Raw genomic sequence first — 5,173 nt, forward strand, 5'->3', positions numbered from 1 at the left:
GTTTATGCATACAGAATCCAAAGTCATCACACCCAGACCGATTCAGGAAATAGAGGATCAGGATGTCTGCTTACACAAGACTATAATCAACCAGGTTTTCATGTTGGTTGCAGAAGCTAAAGACACACAGAGGTTTATCGAGTGCAGTATTTATTTGATGCCTAAAGAAACAAGGAAAGGCGTCTTATAAACTCTTGCAGAGGTTTACTTTAGAAAGTAAAGAATAACTTGCCACTACCAATTATTACACAGTAGGAAAGTTAATAAATAAAGTGGGCGGAAACATTGATGCTACTTCTTAAACATCTCTCTCTAGTGCAGTGGTTTCTCGGAGGGACCTCAGGAGGGGCTGCAGGATGCAAGGGGAAGGGGAGGCAGAGTGACTCAAATATTCCACATCCATCAGCTCTGCAGTTGTTTGTTTTATATTGTAGGTTCACATAAGATTTCATTTATGAAAAAGAGTTCCACGCCACAAACAAAACAAACAAAAACACGTTTGCTTCTTCATCTGCGATGTTAAGAAGCCTCAGTTGAGACTTTCATCATTTCTTGCTTAGATTATTGTGTTCTTCTCATTGGTCTCCCTACCTGGTCTTCACTCTCCGCCCTCCACATTGCTCCCAAAGTGATGATTCTCAAATGCAAATTCAACCCTGCTGTTTGCTGCTACAGGGTGTTTATTGACTTCCTATCACCTTTCCTATAAAGTTACACTTTATAGGATGGCACTGAGAAAACACTTCATAATCGACCTCTATTTACATCTGTCTCTCCAGCTCCATTTTCAGGATGTCTTCATTTGTTCTGTGTGCATCTGCCGTAACAAAAGACTTGCACTGCCTGTGTCCTGAGGTCGAGGATGCCTTCTGTTTAGCTAATTCAACCTTTCGGATGCAGCATCACTATAACCTCCTCCTCTTCAGTCTCCCAACACTCCACTAGTTATGAGTCCTCTTCCTCTGAGGCTCCTGTAGCAACAAAATGCATACTTCACTGACCACACATATCTCACATTATTGTAGTAATGAATATTTTGATTATCTCCCCACTAGACTTTAAGCAAGTACCCAGTTCCCTCAAGCATTGGCCTGTACTTGGCCTTCAACCTTGTTAACAAGTACATGAATAAATATCTCCCTTTCTGGAGAGCAGATAATTAAAAGCAATAGATATTTATCTGTTCAATTCATTTGACAAGGTTTGGTCAATGAATATAAACTAAATGGCTTCTTAAGGTTTTATTTGTAGTGTCTGTTTTTTTGTTTTTTATATCTTTAGAATTTAATAGCTCTTGTAATATTTGAAAGTAGCATTTCAGAATATTAGGAAAGACTTTGACTCTAGAATATTAACAAAAATGTAAAATATAGAAAAGATATAAGACAAGAATTTGGATAGAAAACTATTCTTTAATGGAAAGTACCACTGCTGTCTTCCTGTTTCAAATGTCCTAAAGCATCACTTTCTTGTAGTGGCCCTACCACAGACAGATTTGTTAATAGCACCCATTTTCTACAAGATACAGTCCTTAGCCTGGTGTCCAGAGTTTCTGTAATCAACCCCAGATGACCTTCTCAACTATATTACTCGCTAATCTTTGATACAATTTTTTTTTGGCTCACTTGGGTCTTTCCTCTCATATTTCTACTTACTCTTCTTGACTCTTGGTGGATATTTGTAGCCTGAGGACTTATATCTTCTAATTTCTGGAAAATTCTCCATCATGGCATCTTAGAATATTGTCTATCCACATTTTGTTCACATCTTTAGAATTTTTGTTAAGGCAGTTATTAGAGTTTCTGTGATTCCTAGCTTTTTAATATACTCTATGGCTTTATCTTTCTCCAACATGCTACAGAGATGTTCTGTTTTGTCTTCTAATTTATCTTTAAGTATGACTTGTCTTCTGTATAATCAATGTGCTGAAACTAAAAAAATGACTGTACTTTGACTTGGCTTTATTAGAGCTTGCTTAATAAAGCTCTAATTTTTATTTTACAGATGCAAGTTCTTTTATATTTCAAACATTGTAAACATACTTGTTCTAAACTCCCTTTCTCATTGTTCTGTATCGCTAGCCCCTCATGTCCTATGAACTGTCTTTCATACTGAGCGTGTCCTATTTTGTTTTAGGTTTTGTGTTTTCTTCAGATAACTACCCTGGGGTGATTTCCACTGCTGCGTGTGTCAGTACCTTCAAGACTCACTGACACTGAATTATTTTTTGTGTTAGTTTTTCAGCCTGGTGATCTCAGAGTGCATTGGTAATGAGAATTCAGTTCCTACTGCCACATGCAGCTCAGTCTTGGGGTTATAATATCCCTAGAAGACTTCTTCTTCACCCACAGGGTGGGGCTGCTGGCTCATTTCCAGCAGCTACCTTGGGTATGCAGGTGTTCTGCTTCCTCCCTGGTTTGTGCAGTGCTTTCTGGAGTTCTCCTGATTTTACACAGGGAGTCCGGTTCTGATTCCTGCTGTGCACACATTTTCCTGTGCCATATTCTGGCCTTGAATAACCATAGAAACCCCAGACTTTGAGACTTGTAATCTCTCCTATGTGGAGATTTTGCTTTTGAGTTCCGTTATATATGTAATATCTAATAATACTATTTGTCCCTATTTCTATATGTTTGGAAATGTTGCATTCAATTCATCTTACCTGGGAAACTGCCTACTATTTTCTGACTGTCTAAATTGGGTGGGGAGGCTCCGATAACAGGCTTCTACCCAGCGAGCTTCGCGTCTGCCCATTCGTCTGCGGGTCCACTGGTGTTCGACAAGAGGCCTCTGCCGAGCGTGTTTTCTGCTGCAGAACCTGAGACCATAGCCAGACCAGCACAGGGTGCCAAGTACCATGGCTCCATTCATGACTCCCCAGACTTTAACCCCGGCCAGGATGCCAAGGCTCTGTATAATGCCATGAAGGGCTTCGGCAGTGACAGGGAGGCCATACTGGAGCTGATCACTTCCCGGAGCAACAGGCAGAGGCAGGAGATCTGCCAGTGCTACAAGTCCCTCTATGGCAAGGACCTCATTGCAGACCTGAAGTATGAGTTGATGGGCAAGTTTGAATCACTGATTGTGGGTCTAATGAGGCCGCTTGACTACTATGATGCAAAAGAAATTAAAGACACCCTCTCGGGCATTGGCACTGATGAGAAGTGCCTCATTGAGATCTTGGCTTCCCAGACCAGTTAGCAGATCCACCAGCTGGTGGCAGCATACAAAGATGCCTACCAGCCAGACCTGGAGGCTGACATCATTGGCGATACCTCTGGCCACTTCCAGAAGATGCTTGTGGTCCTGCTCCAGGGCACCAGGGAAGAGGACAATGTAGTGAGGAAGGATTTGGTACAACAGGATGCCCAGGACCTGTATGAGGCAGGGGAACTGAAATGGGGAACAGATGAAGCCCAGTTCATTTATGTTTTGGGAAATCACATCAAGCAGCATCTTCCATTGGTGTTTGATGAGTATTTGAAGACCATGGGGAAGTCCATTGAAGTCAGCATCAGAGCAGAGCTGTCTGGGGACTTTGAGAAGCTGATGTTGGCTGTGGTAAAGTGTATCCAGAGCACCACTGACTATTTTTCTGAAAGGCTGTTTAAGGCCATGAAGGGCCTGGGGACTCGGGACAACACTCTGATCCACATCATGGTCTCCCGTAGTGAGCTGGACATGCTCGACATTCAGGAGATATTCCAGACCAAGTATGAGAAGTCCCTTTACAGCATGATCAAGAATGACACCTCTGGCGAATACAAGAGGGCTCTGCTGAAGCTGTGTGGGGGAGATAATGAGGATGATGGCCAGTTCTTCCTGGAGGCAGCGCAGGTGGCCTATCAAATGTGGGAGCTTAGTGCAGTGGCCTGAGTAGAGCTGAATGGAACTGTGCGTCCAATCAACGACTTCAACCCTGACGCAGATGCCGAAGTGCTAAGGAAAGCCAAGAAGGGACTTGGAACTTATGAGGACACCATCATTGACATCACGCGCCGCAGCAATGCCCCGCAGCAATGCCCTGCAGCAACAGATTTGGCAGACCTTCATGTCTCACTTCGGCAGGAACTTGATGGCTAACCTAAAGTCTGAGCTCTCTGGAGACCTGGCGAGGCTGATTCTGGGGCTAATGATGCCACTGGACCATTATGATGGCCAAGCAGTTAAAGAAGGCCATGGAGGGAGCCTGCACATATGAAAAGGCTCTCATCAAAATCCTAGCTACTCGAACCAACACTGAAATCCGGCCATCAGTGAGGCCTGTAAGGAAGACTATCACAAGTCCCTGGAGGTTGCTCTGAGCTCAGACACATCCAGCCACTTCAAAAGGATCCTGATTTCTCTGGCTACAGGGAACCGTGAGGAGGGAGGAGAAGATCGGGACAAGGCCCGGGAAGATGCCCAGGTAGCTGCTGAGATCTTGGAAATAGCAGACATGACCAGCAGTGGAGACAAAACTTCCCTGGAGACACGTTGCATGATGATCCTATGTACCCACAGCTATCCGCACCTCCGGAAATTCTTCCAGGAGTTCATCAAGATGACTGACTATGATGTGGAGGACGTCATCAAGAAGGAGATGTCTGGGGATGTCAAGGACACATTTGTGGCCATTGTTCAAAGTGTCAAGAACAAGCCTCTCTTCTTTGCCGACAAACTTTACAAGCCCATGAAGGGTGCTGGCATGGATGAGAAGACCCTCACCGGGATCATGGTGTCCCAGAATGAGATCAACCTGCTCAACATCTGGCAGGAGTTCATTGGGAAATACAACAAGTCTCTCCACCAAGTCATTGAGGGCAGGCGACACCTCCGGAGAATTCATGAAGGCCTTGCTGGCTATCTGTGGTGGCGAGAACTAGGGCCACCGGCTTTGGCAGGCACCTCAGCCAAGAAATGGTCATCAACACCAGCCACAGTGACCAAGCCTGATCTCTCCAGCTTCAAAGACTAAGGAAGGGGCAGGGGTGGGTTCTTTTCATCAACTGGGGTTTAGGAAAGGCTTCCACTCCCAGGGGCCACTGAAGGCCCAGCATGATCACTCCTCACACCTGAGCAGCTGAAGAACCATAGCCATAGATTCTGTCCACCTCCACTCCCCATCCCCCCTCCACCCTCTGTCCCTGCCACAGCCCCTGCCATGGTTTGGCCATTATCAAATCCAAAAACA

General features: G+C 44.8%; 1 pseudogene across 1 annotated transcript; it reads left to right on the top strand.

Moving 5' to 3' along the window:
- The first annotated feature begins 2,792 nt into the window (after positions 1–2,792).
- LOC308558639 (annexin A6 pseudogene) lies at positions 2,793–4,865 on the top strand (annotated as a pseudogene). Its single transcript has one exon. The product of its transcript is annotated as an annexin A6 pseudogene (transcript).
- Positions 4,866–5,173: the final 308 nt, after the last annotated feature.

Source organism: Miniopterus schreibersii (genome assembly GCF_964146895.1).
Source record: "Miniopterus schreibersii genome assembly, chromosome: 6".
Classification (NCBI taxonomy): Eukaryota; Metazoa; Chordata; class Mammalia; order Chiroptera; family Miniopteridae; genus Miniopterus; species Miniopterus schreibersii.